Source organism: Orycteropus afer, unplaced genomic scaffold, assembly GCF_000298275.1.
Source record: "Orycteropus afer afer isolate SDZICR_OR568_19922 unplaced genomic scaffold, OryAfe1.0 scaffold00195, whole genome shotgun sequence".
NCBI lineage: Eukaryota > Metazoa > Chordata > Mammalia > Tubulidentata > Orycteropodidae > Orycteropus > Orycteropus afer.
This window is the reverse complement of record NW_006921782.1, coordinates 5,312,396-5,323,033: the sequence shown is the minus strand read 5'-3', so window position 1 is coordinate 5,323,033 and position 10,638 is coordinate 5,312,396.

Genomic DNA, 10,638 nt, shown 5'->3' with positions numbered 1-10,638 from the left:
CTAGTTACTAGTAAATATGTCATAAAACTGAAGATTTTTAAAATAAAATCTGAAGCCTATCATGTTGTCATTTATGACGTTTAATGAATTTGTCTCTCTTATATGGATTTTCACCTTGTATTTATAATATGTCCTTTCTTTTTCAGTCTTTTCTTTATTAAGCAAAAACTATTTGAAATCATTGATGGAATTCTTTAATCAAACAGACTTTGTCATAGCCCAACTCTTGAGCTTCCTAAAAACAGTCTATACACACAACATGCTGAGATCAGATATTGCTAGAATTTTGCAAAAAGGCAACTTGTTTTCATATAAATAAAGGCATTTTTATTTTCAGAATTTTTGTATTTTGGTCTGTAATTTGATATTTCTCTCTTGTGTTTATAGAAATGGTACTGATTTTTTTTTTCCAGGAGCTTGTAATCTGAAGGCAGTACTTAGTCCAAAATAAGAGAAATAGATTTGTCATGAAGTACTGAATTTTGGATTAGTCATCCTTGATGCCTGAACTTTATCCAAAATTTCTCAACTGTAATCCAGACAAGGATTAGCTCAAGAAATTTGCTTCATTTTGGTGTATTCTTGTTAAGTGTCTCCTTGCCCCAACTTGGCTGTAGTTTATGTCTTCTCCAGAGTACTATAGGGATTTGTGTATGTCTTTCTCTACTAATCCCAATTGCTGAAAGTTGATAGAAGACTCAGATGGACTATAGGACTAATTATGATCTAAGACAATTCTGCAATTCACCTAACTCACGCCAGAACCAGCTTGGATGTGCCAGCTAGTTGGCCATGGGCTATCAGAGCAGAAAAGAAAGTGCAATCTTGAGTAACAGTGTAACCTCATGAGAAGGTCATTTTACATGAGAGTTTACATTACATTTACGGTAGTTGGGTAATTTCTGTCATCTCCTTTATTGTCGTCATATCTATTTAAATATGACGTTTTTATGACTTGTATGGGTTCTAAAAATAAATCTATAAGTTGTAAATGTATTGCTGTGCATTGTGTTAAATAGATGTCATTTTTGTCATTTTTTTAAAATTATCCTTGATGTCACTTAGTAAAAACAGAAAGAATATTTTTCAATAAATTTGTAATCCCTTTTTTTATTGGAACCTACACACTTAAATCTTAGGAAACAATGAAAGGGTCCTTTATTTTCTATAGCAATAGGCTAAGCAAGTATATTAATTTTCTCTTGTTACAGTAACAACCACAAACTTAGTGACTTAAAACAGCATACATTTATTCTTGTACATAATAAATAATGTACAGCTATATCAGAAGTCTAAGGTGAGTCATATAGGCTAAAATAATTTCTTTCTGAAAGCTCTCCTGGGTAATTTATTTTCTTGCCTTTTTCAATTTCTGTGATGCTTAGCTCTTGACTCCATCATCAAAGCCAGAGATGGCAAGTTGAGGGCTTTTCACATCTCATCACGTCTGTAGTCACCTATCTCTCCATTTCACCCCTTGGCTTGTCTGTCATTTTTTAAGAATGCTTATGATTACATTAAGGAATTCTGGTGGCATGTGGTGAAAGCATTCATCTGCTAACCAACAGGTCAGTAGTTTGAACCCACCAGTCGCTCTTCAGGAGAAAGATGAGGCTGTCTGCTTTTGTAAAAATTTACATTCTTGGAAACACTATGGGGCAATTCTACTTTGTCCTATAGGGTCACAATGAGTTGAAATCCCCTCTTTAGAAGTGGGTTGGTTTTCAGTAATGACATTGGGCCTATCTGGATAATCCAGGATAATTACCATACCTCAAGATTCTTAACTGGGTAACATATGCTAAGGACCCTTTGCCAGTAAGGTAACATATATTCATTTACAGGTTCCAGATATTAGGACATGACTATCTTTGAGGGGCCATTATTCTGCCTGCTATAGCAATTAGGGATTTTGATGTTGTTAGGTGCCGTCGAATCATGTCTGACTCATAGTGACCCCATGCACAGCAGAACAAAACATTGCCTGGTCTTGTGTCAGCCTCACAGTCCTTGCTATACCTGAGCCCATCGTTGCAGCCGCTGTGTCTAACCATCTTGTTGAGGGCCTTCCCGTTCTTCGTTGATCCTCCACTTTACCAAGCATGATATCCTTCTCCAGAGAATGGTTCCTTCAGACAACATGACCAAAGTAGGTGAGACCAAGTCTGGCCTTTCTCACATTTTGATTGACTTAACAAAAATCACAAAATATAGTTGTTATCTAATTTCAGCACTGATTTTTTTTTCTCCTCCATCTATTATTTGAGACCCTAGCCCACTCATAGCAGTCACTTAGTAATTTTTTTTTTTTTTTTTACTTTTATTGTGGTGAAAACATACACAAGACCTTAACCAACATAACAACTTCCCCATTTACCACTCAGGGACATTGATGACATTTTTCATGTTGTGCCACCATTGTTACTATCCTTTTCCAAAATATTCTACCAGCATTAGCATAAACTCAGTGCCCCATAAACAAAAGCTTCCTCTTCCCCCGCCCCCCTTGCCTGGTAACTACTAATGTGTATATATATATGTGTGTGTGTGTGTGTGTGTTTATACACACACACATACATATGCATGCACACATATATATATTTCATATGTATGTATTTCATATATATATTTTTTCCTCCCCCCTAACCTATCTAGGATTGTAGCCTCCCCTCCCCTCCCATCCCTGGTAAACAACAAAAAAAATTTCCTTCTAGGTAAAAACCTTTCCTTGACTTTTTATAGTAGTGGATTAATAGAATATTTCTCCTTCTATGATTGATTTATTTCACATACCATAATGTCCTCCAAGTTCATCCATGTTATGCAATGTTTTGCAGATTTTACACTATTCTTTAGGGTTGCATAGCAGTCTATAGTGTGTATGTGCCACAGTTTGGTTATCCATTCCTCAGTTGATGAGCGCTTAGATTGTTTCCATCTCTTTACTATTATGAACAGTGCTGTGATGAACATGGGTATCCAAATATCTGTTCATGTCCTGCCTCTCACTTCTTTAGGGTATGTGCCTAGTAATGGAATTGCTAGATCAAATGTTATTTCTATTCCAACTTTTTAAGGAATCATCATACCAATTTTAACAGTGGTTGTATCATTTTACAGTCCCACCAGCAGTATATGAGGGTCCCAATAACTCCACATCCTTGCCAGCATATGTTATTTTCTGTCTTGGGGAACTTTGATATTAATGCTAGGCTGAGATTGTATCTCATGGTTGTTTTGATTTGCATGTCTCTAATGGCTAACGATTGCAAACATTTCTTCATTCGTTTGATGACTGCCTTAATATCTTCTTTGGTGAAGTGTCTGTTCATATCTTCTGCTCATTTTTTAAATTGAATTGTCTGTCTTTTTGATGTTGAGGTGTGGAAGTTTTGTGTAAATTTTAGAGATAAATCCTTTGTTCTACATGTTATTGGTGAATACTTTTTCCCCATTCTGTATGTTCTGCCTTTAGTGTTTTGGAGAATTCTTTAGGTGCACATAGAATTTAATATTTAGAAAGTTCCAATCATCTATTTTATCCACTGCTTTTTGTGCATGTTGTTTTATGCTTGATAGTCTATTTATGGCATAAATTAGGGCCCCTAAGTTTGTCTTATTTTTCTTTGCTGAACTTTATAATTTTATGTGTTATATTTAAATCTTTGACCCATCTGGAGTTAGTTTTTACATATGGTGTGAGACATGGATCTTCTTTTATTTTCTGCAAATGGATATCCAGTTTTGCCAGCACCATTTCTGAAAGAGACTATCTCTTCCCCATTGAATGGATTTCAGTGCTTTGTCAAAGATCAATTGACCATAGGTCAATTAATTGATTTCTGAGTTCTCAATTCTGTTCCACTGGTCTATGTGTCTGTCATTTTACCAATACCAGACTATTTTGACTACTGTGGCTGTTTAGTAGGTGTTTTGAGATCTGGGAGTGTGAGACTTCCTACTTTGCTCTTCTTCAGTAGTGTTTTATAAAACATTATATAAAATTAATGATAAGTTCCATATAAAATTAATGATAGGTTTTTCCATGTCATTAAAGAATGTTGATGGAATCTGGATCAGGATTGCATTGAATGTATAGATTGTTATGGGTAGTATTGACCTTTTTATTATTATTTATTTATTTATTTATTTTGAGACTGTTACTGTGGAGGCATCTATTTGTCTTTTCAATTCTGTTAAAGTATGCTTTATGTGTTTTGGGCTCTTTCATTGGCTGCATAGATATTTATTATGCTTATGTCATCTGATCCATTGATCATTATATAATGTCTTTCCTTGTCTCTTATGGTCATTTTTGTCTTAATGTCTATTTTATCAGAAATTGATACTGCCACTCCTGCTCTCTTTTGGTCACCATTTCCTTGGTATATCTTTTTCCAACCTTTGATTTTTAGTCTATTTTTGTCTTTGTGTCTAAGGTGTGTCTCTTGTAGACAGCATATTGATGGTTCATGTTTTCTTATCCAGTCTGCAACTCTCCATCTCTTGAGTGGTGCCTTTAATCCATTTAAATTCAGTGTAATTATTGACAGGTATGAATTTATTGAAGTCATTTTGTTGTGTTTTTTGTGGTGTTTCTGATTTCTTTGTTCCATATAATTTTCTGTGCTGGGTTCATTTTGTTTATGACTCAAGTTATCATCTCCTTCATTGTTATTGTTTTAATATTTGTAAGAATTTGTGCTTGTCCTTTTTCTTATTTTGATGTGAAGTTTTATTATTTTTCCTTGAGAGTACCCTGTAATTTATAATTTTCTTCTCAAATTTAAAACTGTCTGTTCTATTTCACAATTGTCTTGACTTTCTCCCCATTTCAAAATCCAGTAACTACACTATTTATTCCCTCTTTTTTGGTCTGTAGTTATCCTCATTTACCAAATGATCTCTGGTTCCCTGTTTACTATCTTGTAAGCTTATTTTACTTTTGATACTTCCATAACTTGGTTGGTTTCTGGGTTATGTTGTCATGTGTGTCAATCATTGGTGGTGGTTTGCTGTTGTTGGTTCTCTGTCTGAAGGATTCTCTTTGCATCTTTTGTAAAATTGATCTGGTTTTAACAAATTGCCTTAATTTCTGCTTATCTGAAAATCTAATTTCTCCCTCATATTTGATAGACAATTTTCTGGGTATACCATTCTTGGTTAGACATATTTATTTTCAGGGTTTTATATATATCATCCCATTCTTTCTTGCCAGCATGGTTTCTGCTGAGAAATCAGAGCTTAGTTTTGTTGGTTGCCATTTTTAGGTAACTATTTCTTTTTTACATGCAGCTTTCAGGATTCTTTCCTTGTCTTTTCTTTTGGTGAATTTGATGATGATTTGTCTTGGTGATTTTCTTTTGGGGGTCTGCCCTCCTTGGGTTTTATTGAACTTCTTGAATGGATATATTCTCTTCTTTCATCATATTAGGGAAATTCTCTTCCAACAAATCTTCAACAATGTTGTCTGTGGTTTTATCTGTCTCTTTCTGTTCTGGAATTCCTGTTACACAAAGGTTATTCCTCTTGATGTTATCACACGTGAATATTAGGCTTTCTTCATTATGTTATGATATTTTGTCTGACTGATCCCTTAACAAAGTAATATTGAGGTATTTGTCTCCAATCTCATTAATTCTGTCTCCCATTGATTTGATTCTACTCCTTTGCCCAATCAATGTGTTATCTATTTCTGAAATCTTAGTATTAATCTTCTGTATTTCTGTTTGTTATTTTTGTATTGTTTCTTCTGTCAGTTTGTTCTTGTATTGTTTTCCTAAATTGTTTCAGAGTTTTGTCTGTGCTTTCCTTAAGTTTGTCAGTGTTTTCCTTGATGTGCTTCTTGGTCTGTTGAAGGTACCCAAATATAATTCTTTTGAATTCCTTGTCAAGGAGTTCCAATGCTGCATCTTTCTCAAGGATGTTTTCTTCACCTGTATTTTGATCAATTGTTTCTACTACTTTATCTTGCTTTTGTGTGTGGGCTGTGATGGTCTGTTGTCTCTGAAGCATTTTGGTGGTGTTGTATGTATGTTTAATTTGTAGTTGTATGTTGGTGTGATTCATGCAGGATTTTTTTTTTTTTTTTTTCTTTTTTTTTTTTTTTTAGGATTTTTTTTTTTTTATCTTCATTTTGTTTTGATATATCTATGTGACCATAGTACTGTGGTCTTCTATATGCTAGTTGTTAGCACTTAGACATACATCACCTGTCTCCTGGTGGGTATGATAGAAAATAAGAGTGTATGTGTGTACAGATCTCTGTCAGCTATTCATAAAGAGCAGATGAGGGTGAGTTGAGCTAGATTGGCTGCCCTGTATCATTGGTCAATTGGCACAAAAGGAAATGGTGGCCCTCACTCAGTGGATGTGGCTGCAGGAGGTACAGGTATAGTTGTGTTGTATGGGACTGGTTGCTGTCTTCCACTCAGTTACACATAAAAATTTAAAAACTACCAAAAAAACAAAAACAAAAGAACAAAAAACTCAAACCCCATAAACAAACAGGAACTGTCACAAAAGAAAAAAGAGAAATACAGTAAATAAGAAACATTTTCAAAATATATTTTAAAAGAATAAAAGAAAGATAATGAGATAAAGAGAAAAAGAAAAAAAAAATCCACAGTATCTTGGAAAGGTGGAATGAGAGAAAAGAGCAAGAGTAAAAGATTAGGGAAAACTGCAAAAGGAAAAGCAAGGGTTAAGAAGAACCAAAAGAAAGGAAAAGGAAGGGAACCAAGAAAAGGGAAGAGAGAGGGGGAATAAAAAGCACCCAAGAATCAGGGATTGGAGGGGGGGAGGAAGAAGTATGGAGGAAGATAAAAAGAATGATTAAAAAAATAAAAACTGTAGGGGGTAGGATATGGCACCCAGGGTCTGCCAGGGGACAGACCAGGATGGAACCACCACAGGTCAAGAAGGTGGTGAAGGCAGGATTGGGGGGAGGGTCACAAACCTGTTCACCAGGAGGGCATGGGACACAGAATAACAAGGGGGATATCTCACCTTCCTATTATTCATCAGTTTCCAATGGGGTTGCTTATGTTGTCTTTGGCAGGTGGAGTGTTCTCCCAGGTCACAGTTCAATCAAGAAAGCTACATGCGCACACTTGAAACAGCTGCTGCTCTGGCTGCTTGGAAACATCCAAAATAGCTGTGTCCTCAGGACAGCCTTTGAGTCCATAGGTCTGCCTATCCTCTTTCTCACTGTTCTACTTTCTGGTCATCAAGCACCAATGCAGTCCTTGTTCATGCAGCCTTGGTGAGCAGAGCTGATTCTTAGGTTGTTATCAGGAAATATTCAAAATGGCTGTGCCCTCAGCATAGTCAATGGCTCACAGCTCCATCTCTCTTTATTTACTGTTTCATTAAGGTTCTTCTACTATTTGGTATTTTATCCACTTCTTTATCTTCCCCATCAAAGCTCATGTTTCTAGAATCATCTTTCAACTGGTTTCTCATTGCTTTGTTAAGAGGGTCTGTGTAGCATGTCTGCCTATACTGCCATCTTGTCGGAACTCACTCAGTAAATTTTTAACACAATTTCAAATGAGGGTAATCTACTTAATCTCCTATATTCTGAAACTAAGAGAATATTATGTGCTAGGTCTGGGATGAAGATCTAGAAAAAGCTAGGTAGATATATAGGAGGATTCATGGAACAATTTGTAGAGGATTTATTCAAACCTGGGTCATATTTAAACTTCCATTAATGTTTCTTTGTGCTTTTCTTGTGATACCTAGTATTCTTGTCATGTATGAAATCATATGTTTTTGTTAAGTCCTCCCTCCTGACTCAGTCTTTCAAAGACTTTGTCTTTAGGGGAAACTTGGGGACATGAATGATAATGCAGCATGATGATAAATTACATTGAGTTAGACATCTCTAAGCATTTTGGAGAAAACTGTTGTGGGGCTCTGCTACACCAGACTGAGTGGCTGTTCTTGACACACCTTCAGCATCTTGTTGTTGTTAGGCACCCTTGAGTTGGCTCTGACTCATAGCAACCCTATATATAAGAGAATGAGATGCTGCCCAGTTCTTAGAAAAAGAAAAAGCAATATATATGTTCTTATTCCTCTGATGGTACCGGGTGTTAACTTGAATAAAAATAAACTAAAATGGGGAAACATGAATTGAGGCATATTAAATAGTAAATTGGAGAAAAACTGCTTGAGAATGATATAGAGCATAAAGAGCACCTGGGCGTTTCACCAAAATGCTGATTCTGATTCTTTAGATCCAGAGAGGATCTCTAAGTCTACGTTTTTGAGAATCTTCAGATGAAATAGACAATACTGGTTCTAAGACCACACCAGCAAAGATTTAGAGCACTACTTGCTCCTTTTTGTAGTGACAATAGGATACCTGTTATGCAAGGAGATGTAGTGGACAGGGACCTCTAAACTTTGCTATAACCTCAATATTACAAGATACAGAAGAATGTAGGTGTAGTCGTATGTGGGGAGTTTGGATTTCTCTCATGACTGACCACAAGCAGCGGGTCTTAATGATGAGGGCATAGGACTGAGAACAAGTCCCAGGTGAGCCCATGACTCATTAGAGATCTATGTAAGTCACTTTACCATCCTGTATAATTCTTTTATTTCCAAAATAAAGATTTGGCTACTTGTTCCAGGCTTCTTTGACAGATGCTATAAGTATTAACAAGGGATCACCGTTAAGAAAGAGTAGACACAAACAGAAAGCATTATTATTAGTTTCTGCCATCTCTTTTCTACTTATCATCCAGTTCTCTGTTACCACTTGTACCTGATTTATCTTTATCCCATGTTCCCTCCATTTTCTTGATATTCTTCTCATCTGACCATTTGATGCATTATTCAAATGCCCCAACTCTTTTTATTGCTAATTATATATTAACCAGGTTCTGACTTCATTCTTCTCTGTATTGAATCTTGGTTCAGGCATGACACTGACAAAAAGGATTCCTAGAGCTTAGAGGAAATTTTGGCAAATGACAGTTCTCTTTTAGGGCTGTTAGTCTTAATGGAATATTTGATAAGATGGTAATAACCCCTGAAATCCTTTTATAGCAAACCCAGGGGCAAAATATATATATATTTTAAGAGCCTCGATGACTTTTATTTATTCATTTAAGTTTGCAGTGAGGTCAATTCACAATGACAATTTCTTCAAACATGTTAAACATGTATGATCCAAACTTCCTTCCTCTTTCCAATGGTAACTATTCACAGGAATGGAATATTCTTTTCTATATTTATGCTAAATGCATTTATTCTGTTGCAGTTTAAAACTCATTTCCTTAGTTCTCATTTAGGTGTGACGTGCTACTCACCATCCTCTAGATAGCCCCTCTGATAGTTTATCAAATTAGCAGTTTGGTTCCTCAGACACATATTCTCACCCCTGTGCCATCCATATGACCTCCACTTTAGTCTTCCTTCTTTCAGGCTGCAAGTGTCTTAATTCCAATAGCCCCAATAGTTAAAATGTGAATATTTCCCCATTGGAAAAATATTTATTGTTCTTGTCAACTTTGAACAGTATAATACAGTACTTTATTTCAAACGTAAAAGCCAATGTGTAACAATAGGAATGGTCAGGCAATATAAGCATTTTGAGGATGATAATAATGATAACAGTGATAAGCACTAACCTTTATTAGGCCCTTTACATCCCCAATGCCATGCAAAGTACTTAATATAGGTGTTCTAAATAAATCCTTACAACAATTATATAAAGAAGGAAGAATTAACACCCCATTTTGTTTATGTTGATACTAAGATACAGAGAAGCCAAATATTGCTCCTCAAGGTCATACAGACACAGAATTAAATAGTAAAGCCACCAATCAAAAACAAACCAATCACATTTTAAAACCTGTGTTTTCAATCATTTTGTTAAATTGTCTTGGCAAAAACTTTATTAATTCTGGATCCAGATATTGACACAGTCCAAATAGAAAAGACATTTCAGTCTGAGGTGCAGTGCCCTTTATTGTCCCTAGCTTCATCCTGAGACCTTTATTAGAGTGGAATTATTCCCATTTCCACTTAGGTAACATGTGTGAAGTTAACAGTAAACCTGTTTCATTACACCATCAACCTTAATTAATATGTTTATAATAATGGCTTGGAATTTATTTAACCAAAATAATAACTTAATTTAGCATAACGACTTGATGCACAGGCGGTATTGTGAGCTACCGTGTCACTGCTGCTATTTCCAGAACATTTACCATGTGGCTAATGGGAAATCACCTTTGAGATCTTGCAACACATGTTAATGCCTAGTTTCACCTCTGAAGCTCCATCTTTTTATTTGAAGTTAGGCAGCCATGGTAAGTTAAATAGGGATTGAGTGAATTATTAATTATTTTTAGTAGTATTGTTATGGTTGCTTTGTTATTAAAAATTTTGAAATGCCGTAATAAGAGAGCCATAAAGCATATCCTTCTTAATCTTTATGAAGTGGTTTAAGAAGCCTAAAGTTGGTTTTACAGGAATCAGATTGACTACATCTGTGGCAAGAGGCAGTGGAAAAGCTCAATATGTTCAGCCAAAACCAGGCCAGGAGCTGATTGTGGAACAGACCATCAACTGCTCATATGCAAATTCCACTTGAAGTTAAAGACAATGAAAACAAGTCCA